At 41.7% G+C, this 9158-nt stretch overlaps 1 long non-coding RNA gene across 2 annotated transcripts; it reads right to left on the bottom strand.

The window, feature by feature from the left end:
- On the bottom strand, window positions 1–8623 carry LOC130596414 (uncharacterized). Of its 2 annotated transcripts, none has more exons than XR_008971520.1 (4): window positions 8408–8623; window positions 3118–3154; window positions 2440–2553; window positions 1–1536 (listed from the first exon to the last, which is right to left on the bottom strand). It is a non-coding gene; the product is annotated as an uncharacterized LOC130596414 (long non-coding RNA). The 2 variants fall into 2 exon arrangements; XR_008971521.1 differs by having other exon boundaries at window positions 2331–2553.
- Between the last annotated feature and the right edge of the window lie 535 nt (window positions 8624–9158).

Genomic DNA, 9158 nt, shown 5'->3' on the forward strand with positions numbered 1-9158 from the left:
TTAACAGAATTTATATACCTTTATTTGATCCAGATTTAAAAATACTACTTTAAGCTAGTAAGTCACATTTGCTAAATCACAAGCTCGGAATAAGGTGCACTAAGAAGAGCTTCAGGTTTGAAGTGGAACAGAATACATATCCCAGTCGTGGGGTTTTTTGCCAAGAAATCTTACTTCCCATATATAATACCACAGCAGGGAGCACATAACCAACGTACACTCCCATCTCAGAATGACAGAAAACATCCTATATAATCACAAGCGATGGAGACAAAGAACCTTGTGTAAACATAAGAACAACAGACTGCGTCTTAGTTTGGGGAAGAATAAGAGGAACCAAAAAAGGCCCGTCCTAAGTATTTTTTCTCTCTCAAATCGCCCCTCTTACGTGGTAACAGCCTGTTCTCTTGGGCCTGCTTCTACCTTAAAGATGGTAACACACAGGTCACATCAGTTCTCAGTCACAGAAGAATCAAAAAACTGATTCCATCAGCAGTATTGAAAACTCAAACTGTGCCAAGGAAGTCAAGTGGATAAACTGCAACTTCACCTCTCTGGTCTCTTCTATCCCACCAGAAGTTAATTTCTTTAATAAAGAAAGAAGTTCTGCCCCATCTCTTCTACCACATGTTCCTGGGTTTCTTCCTTTTGCAGCTAAGGAGTCATGAAAAGACAGAGGGGAGAATGATTTAACATAAACCTAATCATCATTTTGTTACCCCAGAGGCCTTTAAAGCTTCACTTTTCTTTGCCAAAAATTAAATGCTGCAGAGTGATTTCTTATTCTGGTGAAAGCTCTTCATATCCAGCACCTACCTCAGGTTTAGACAGGCAAATATACGTTTGGATCACAGCCTTGGTCGATGCATTTACACACTATAGACAAGGTAATTCTGCATTTGCTCCTCTGCACTAGCTGCTTTATGCAAGTTGACATCAAAGACATCTATCTCCAAAGTCAAGCCTGGGTCCTCAACTAGAAAATACCTGTATGGGACATCTCCAATTGCTTGGTAAGTTTCTTCCTCATGTCAGAGCAGAAAATACGTTCCGTTTTTCCTACTGCATTTTTTTAAGTGTATCAAGACAGCTTGACACAGCAATGCTTGCAGACACTTTATCTGCTAGGACTTCCAATGTGACACAGTGAAGTACTTAACCTTCCTAAAATGAAGAAGGAGGTATCAGTGAAGAATACTAGCTTCCACTTGAACCTGATTACAAAATATTTCTTATTTTAAAACAATGCCAAGAGCTGGATGAAGAGCTTGCACAGAGGACATTTCTTCAGAGAAACAACTGCTGATTTCTGTTACTCTGCTTTTGAGTTGTGATAAAATGATGGGGTACTTCTGTGGGAGAAGTCATCTGGTGAATCAAATGTTGGGTGAGATGGTTGAAACAAGTGAAGAGATCTTTGTTCGTTCAGCTCCATGGAAGTGAAGGACAGGTTTTTGCTTGCTAGAAGAGAAACATCAACACTTCACAGCCTACGAGCAAGCAACAGGACCACCTTCTTGAATGTCAGGAGAGGATCTGGAATCCCAAAATAAAAAAGAGGGGTAGCTTAGCAATCAGAATAAAATACATTCAACATTAACATGCCTACTGGTTCATTACTTTAAAAGCCTGATTCTAATGAACAAAATTAGCTGGCTTCCCAAACTGCAATAATCCCTTGCTCTAAGATTTTTTATGTAACTGTAGATCTCCATAAACTGGCTAAGGAAATGCTACAGAAATGCTGAAATCTACGCTCACTCAGGAGCAATGCATCCAAAAATATACCACTGTTAGTTAGGTACAGGGCTCCTTAACTATGCCTCCAACACCCAGCATCACAATGTTGGGGTAGCACCTGGATGCACACTGCATACACAAAATATGTTATGCTATGGCAGGTCACAATTCAAAGAAACACCATAAACTATCCCCTAGTTAACCACAAAACTGACAGTGCTGTAGAAAAAAAGAGCACTAAATGACAGTTGGAAGATCACACAGACTAGGTACTAGTAACCCTGACTCATCTTGTCCCTGATCTCCTGGCCTTTCACAGTGACACCCACCTGGTATCACTGAGTCACAGTAGCTGTTAAGACATGATTTTTGTTTTCTTGCTTTAAGTTTGATGCCAGCCTGGGTTAGAAGGAAACATGCATGTGCTCCAGTGCCAGGTATCTTTATTATCATTCTCCTGTACTGCAATGAGAGATGCGAAAGAGAATTTTTTTCCTTTGGTTTCTCTTTCCCCATACAAGAACATGAGGATACAGCATATTTTCTAACCCCTTCCTCTCTTCTCTGTCTGTATTTCTTATTCTAATTACCTTAACCCTTTAGTTGATCAAGTTCAGAAATAATCTTCCCATGGCAATTTTCAACTCCTATGTTAAAAGCGGCAAGTAGATCATGAAATGGAAATAGAGCACACATCACCACCACATTCTCTCTGAGGCACTCAAATATTTCAGCTGATCATGAGCTTCACCACCACACTGCTGGGAAAGTCTTATTCTTGTTATGAAGATGGAGGAAAACAGACATGGAGAGCTGCAACAAAACATGCCAGAAGTTTGTGGCAGAGCTGAGAACAGAATATAGCACTGCTACACACCTTAACCACCAAAAAATCTTTATTTCACTCAATGGAAAAATAAAATACATTAAAACTCCACAGGTTGTTGATCACCCTTAGACATTTTGAATGTACTTCTTTCTACTTGATAACTGACATCTGTGTTACCATTCTTTCAGTCCTACTGTTTAACAAACACAACTTTTAAGGTAACTACTCCAAGTTAACACAGTTACATAATTGGTGTCTCTTAGCAGAGCAAAAGGACATCATGGGACAGGAATTGTCTAACTTTAAAGCATTTATTCCTGTTAAAATATATGATAAATCAAGGTTCTTTCAAGTGAAGGCCAAGCTGAAAGCTGGCACTGTGGCAACATTCCACTTCTCTGAAAGTATCCTATGAAATATTAAAATCTCAATGCCTGACTTCTTTGGACAGAAACAAAACAAAAACCCAAAAGCCTAAAAAACCCTAAATCAACCAACAAAGTTGACAAGCTTAGTACGTGATACTTAGTACCTCTGGCTTTACTCACCGTTATTTTTGATCAATCCACATTCTCTTCATTGAGCCTAGAGAGAGACGAAAAAATGAGATTAAATTTACATCTAGGAAGCTATTCAATTCATACATGATTATGTGCACAGACACAAAAGATTAGCTGTGCCTTCCAGGAACCAGTTGATGTTTTCAAACGTTCTACAGAAAAAATGTTGATGTTACTCTTCAAATTATCATAGCCACCCCCTTCCTTTAGTTAAGGGAAAGGACGGTGGAGTGAACTGGGCCCAAGCATGGAAGACCTAAGACAGCAAACTTGAATTAAGAACAGGCTAAGGGGCAGCATACAGAACCACAGAACCAGCTAGGATGGAAAAGACCTTTAAGATCATCAAGTCCAACCATTACCCCAGGACTGCCAAGTCCATCACTAAACCATGTCAGTGAGGGCCTCATCTACATGGGTTTTGAACAAGGGATGGTGATTCCACCACTGCCTTGGGCAGCCTGTTCCAATGTCTGATCACACTCTTGGCGAAGAAATAGTTCCTAATGTCCAATCTCAACTTCCCTGGCGCACCCTGAAGCCATTTCCTCTTGTTCTATCACTTGTTACTTGGGAGAAGAGATGGAGCCCCACCTCACTACAACCTTTCAGGCAGTTGCAAGGAGTGGTAAGGTCCCCCCGAGCCTTCTCTTCTCCAGACTGAAGAACCCCAGGTCCCTCAGCCACTCCCCATCAGAGACGTGCTCCAGACCCTTCACCAGCTCCTTTGTCCTTTTTTGGACCTGCTCCAGCATCTCAATGTCTTTCTTGTAATGAGGGGCCCAGAACTGAGCACAGTATTCCAGGTGCACATGCCTTGAAGGCTTTTGTTCAGAAACTGTTCTGCTCCCTGGAATGAAATCATGTCTGTCATTCATTCCACAAAATGTAGTTTACACAGTACCAAATTCCCTTTTTCCCTGGAATTTCTTGGTTTCTCTTTACTGAGAACAGCCACAGCCCATGCTCAACTGACTATCTCTGGAGCATGAAGTATACACCACTACCAAAATAACTTTTTAATTGTGCATATTCTGAAGATAAATGCCCTTGTTATGGTAAACTACCATCAACAGACACACATTTCATAGGAACTTAGGCACCATTTCAGACTCCAGTAAGGCAGGAAATTCTTTCACATTAATAACAAACCCCTGTAACAAGGAAGCCTAATGACTGTTCTCCAGGATGCTGAGCAGACAACCTAACTGCAAGAATAATGGATTGCTACAGGCAGAGCTATTTCATCACACAGTAATTACGTTATTAAAACTTCCCAGTAAGCTCACCAAAGCACCTCCTGCACAACACAGCCTTTCCGCAAGCATCAGGGCCCTATGCCTTCAGAAAATCCAGAGATAACCCCTAGCCCTGAATTTCAGGGTAGGTATTCCATTCTCATGTTATCAATTCTGACCCTTCCTACTCAAATCCTCCCTCAGGCACCTGCCATCGGTATTTGGCTTTGAGAAGTTGAGGACAAACAGCAAATGATTCACATCAGGTACTCCCCAAACATACTTATCAGAACAGGAACAATTCCCAAGGCCAGTCTTTGAAAAGTTGGGCTGTTTTTCACTCATTCTAAAACTCTGAATTAACTAAACTAAATACTGTAGTAAGGCTTATTATAAGAAAGCAGGAGTTGACACTTAAAGCAACTCATACAAAGGAATGATTTATCCAATGCTGAAATTTAGTTGGCTTTAATCTACTTTATTTTTAATTTTCATTATAACAAGTTCACTGCCTTTGCATGCCCTGGGTTTTAACTGCTCTGCTTGATATGCTTTCTATCAGACTTTCATAGCTTGTGTGGGAGCAGAGTTCACACTCGTACCAACAGAACTTGCAAATGCAGCTGGATATAAATCAAGGCTACTGAAAATTAGCAGGCACTGAAAGTGAGGGTGACAAGATCAACTCTACACGTATAAGCTAATGGAAATTATGAACTAAAAAAAAGGAACTATTTTTCTTGTTTCATACCTTACTGAACATATTATCAATTGAACTAGGACAAGAAATATTTATGAAAATTCAATTACTATCATATAACTCAAAAAATATATTAATCTTGTTATGATAAGAATTCAGAAAGTTTTATTTTTATTAAGTTTTGGCCTACTGCCCATTCATGCTTTTTCTTTTTTTTTTTAACTACCATAACTAAAGGCTAAGTTTCCATGAACTTCAAATCTCACATTTAGATAGACAACTTCTTGGATACAGGCAACTAAACTTCAAGAATTTCAAAGCCAAAAAAAGAGATGAAGTATCTCATAAATAAATTTACCACCAAAACTGCACCATTTGTCTTTTGGTATAGATCCACATGCTCTCTGATCAGTGCACCAAGGGGGAAAAGAGAAAAAAAACTCAATGTTCTGACATAATCAGTACACTTAATTGGAAGCTATACTAAAATCAACAGCTTACAATTATGCTAAGTTTCACCCCACCCCACACACTCCTTTTTAAGGTACCCTTAGTTTTAATTATACTGGTAAGCAGAAACTCAGATCCAACAAATCCAACTTTCCAAAATACTACTTTCTCTCCCACACATGCAAATGCTCCAGGAGATAAACAGTATTAACAGGGACATAGAAGATAATCACTTCCCTACAGCCTGAGTATGTGAGGAAGGAAAGATCTAGAAACAGGTTTAGGTAAAAAAACCAAGACACAAAAACTTAACTGTGGTGATGTGTGAAGATACAAAAAGCAAAATTAATGCTACAGACCACAACTCCACTAAGATCTCTCCCATGGCTTAAAAAGGGTCAAATTTAACCTGAAAAGCTGATAATGACAAAAGCTTGAATTTGAAGCACAAAATACAACAGAAGTAACTTACAGTCCTTCAAAAAAAAATTAGCTGCCTCTGTCTCCTTCCACTTTCTAGTTAACAAGTCATCTAAACCCAATGTAGAGAACTGTAACAGAAAGGCTAAGACTGGTGTGACTGGAGAGAGCTTTCCTTATATCTAACCTGAACCTCTCCTGTTTACCCCCTTGTCCTATCACTACAGTCCCTGATGAAGAGTCCCTCTCCAACATCCTTATAGCCCCCCTTCAGATACTGGAAGGCTGCTCTAAGGTCTCCACTCAGCCTTCTCTTCTCCAGTCTGAAGTGTCCAAATCTTAGGCTGTCTTCATATGGGAGATGCTGCAGCCCCGTTACGAATAGCAATGTCTGAGTGTGGGGGCACCAAAAGGAACATAGAACAGGAATAGGGCTCTCAAAAGCACTTGTGTTAACAGCACTAAGGTTAGCAGGTCATCAAGATCCCAGTACATACCCCTGCAATTTCAGAAGACACCAGATCGGGATAGTAGACTCCAGCAACATATTAGAGACAGAGACCACTATCACCTTCAAAAGGGTACACAAAGACATATCTGAAACCTAGAATAGTGGCCAGCCTAGGAAGAGGCCAGAAAACATAAGGACCTGCCAGCTGATTTCCCTTGTCCTCTGTAAGGGATCTCAGACTTAGCATCTGGACATGAGCAACACAGCACCAGACTGCTGGGCACACAGCTTGAACGCCCCTGCTGTGGTGCTTGTCTGCTGGACAGACATCTTGGGCACAGCACACATTCTGCCACTCAGAAGACTTCAAGCCTAAATGAGTGCTATGCTTCACTTTATATTTTTAAGAAAACCACCTTCCCCTCCTATGAGGTTTCCAATGGATAACTGTTACACTGACAGTACAACGTTGAATAGAACTTCTTACAGTGGCAGAGAAAACAGGAAAGGCTGTTTTACAGCTGAGCTTTCTATCCCATGACACACACACTGTAGTAACATGCTCCTTGAATACTGTTCAGGTTAAAGAAACATCCCTTCACATCCTATTTTAGGAATATCATCGTTTTCTCTTTAAGACTGCACAAGTGCTCACATCTTGCGTTCACGTAACCTCCGGCATGTCAGGGCTGGCTTCAAACACTGGTCCTTTTCTAGCTTTTAAGAATGAACGTAGGAGGCGCTCAAGAGATACTCCACACTCCACAGGCTCGGTCAGAATTTTTACCCTTCGCTGGCCCACGGTTTTTGGCACCCCTGAACGACGGGTCACCACCATAAAATGAACGCCATATTCGTGCATATCTTCACACTGCAAACTCACAGCGCTATGGGCAAGGCTGTAAAGCAGGGGAGAGAGCTGATCTGACATAGACCAGGGTAACAGAAAACTATTTTTGTTGCTTTGTCTTGTCTAAGATACTTCTCGAAGCTCTTGTGAATTCAAAGCATTTAAGAACAAATGTTAATCCAACTGAATTTCCTTACTGCAAAAATAGCATACTTTCTCTGAAAGAAAGTTGATTGGTTATTATTCTTTTAATGATAACATAAAGCAGAAATATCTTTACATGCAATATGCCAAAGGCAAATCCCCTGGTATATCTTACCAATTCATACACAGACACGCATACGTAGGAATATTCAGCAGCAGCAGCATATTGTGCCTTAATGTTATGTTGCTCATAAGCTGCTATTACTGTTACTACGTGAATAATACAGCACATGAAACTGTAAAACATACCCTAGGAAATTTTTCTCATAAGCAGCTACTGCTTTTGGAACTGGTTGTATCAAATATGATTACTGTATTTCTTTTGAGTTATTTCACCGGTTACAAACAACGAATTCATTATTACATTATGTATGATAATGCCACATCCCCACAAGATCTAAAGCCATGCTTCTCATTTAACCACTTCATTTCTTACTTCGACCTGATATGCACATTGAAAATGCAGTCACTTCTAACTCTATTACAAACTCGATATTTAAAGACTTGTTATCAAATACAGCACATCAGGAATTTCAGGCTAGTGAAAGTAATTCTTTTAGTAAGACGCCTCCTCTCCTTTTTTAATTTAAACCAAGTTCCATTCTGTAGTGAAAAATACCTCCAATAATTTTGAAAAATTCAGGGCATACCTGATCTCACATTACTAATACGTCACTGGTTTTATATGTTTCATCACATGCAAAGTCCTTTTTGGCTCACTATCAACAATCACACGAATTCAGAAGGCTACAATTAATTGCTCTATATTCTCTCTCTATATTGCGTTGTAGACCACTTGCACGTTCTGATTTTGTCAAACGACTTAGAAGCCACCCCCTTTGTGCACGCCTGTGTCACTACAGCATAAAGACATCAGAAAAGAAGGATAAAACTATTCAAAATAGCCAAATCCATCCAGCACAGAAATTCCAGGAATAACAACGATAACAGAAGAGTAACTATACCCAGCGCTATGCTTGCAGACGGAGACAAACAGGCTAATTTCGGATGCTACATTTTGGGTTCTCGTCTGCACGGTCTCTGTCAGCGGCAGCTGTTCGCCGAAAGCGCGTTCCGGCTCTTCCCAGCTAGTCCGGACGTTCTGCTGTGCGGGAGGCAGGCGCTTCCCTCCCAGCCATCTGCTACAGCCCCGCACTGCTGCCCGCCCGCTCACGGCCTCGCCCCAGGCGGATTTAAAGGAGCCGCTCAGGGGGTGAGGGCCCGCGGCCGGGCCCCGCAGGCGGGAGGGCGAAAGGGCTGCGAGGGACCCGGTCCGGTAGCTCTGCCAGCACCCGCCTGCCCACGGTGCCTGCCGGCACTCGAGGCAAGAGGGGGCACGTCCAGGACAGCCCCTGGGCTGCTGGCCCGCAGGCATGGCCCGCTCGCCCGTCCTCCATTTCACTGCGCAGCAATGTGCCCCAGGCGGCCACCCGCGCCGATTCCCGCCGGACCCAGCGGCGCCCGCGGCTGTCGGGTGTCTGAATGACAACCTTCATTCACAGGGCACAAACTATTGTTCTTTTTTCGTTAAGCAGCGGTAATTCTACACTTCAAGCTGAAGGGTGGCTGCGTTGAACCGCGTGGAGTACTTACCCATTCAGAAAACTCTGGAGAAACACCCCCGTCTAACCGTGATTCACCGCAGACAGCTACTACAAGCCCTTTCAGTTGAAATTTTAATCCGTTTAATGCGCACTTTGCTACTAAGTAGCGTTT

The sequence above is a fragment of the Pezoporus wallicus genome, unplaced genomic scaffold (genome assembly GCF_028554395.1).
Source record: "Pezoporus wallicus isolate ANWC-B61680 ecotype Strahan unplaced genomic scaffold, APGP_CSIRO_Pwel_v1 contig_8673, whole genome shotgun sequence".
NCBI classification, from domain to species: domain Eukaryota; kingdom Metazoa; phylum Chordata; class Aves; order Psittaciformes; family Psittacidae; genus Pezoporus; species Pezoporus wallicus.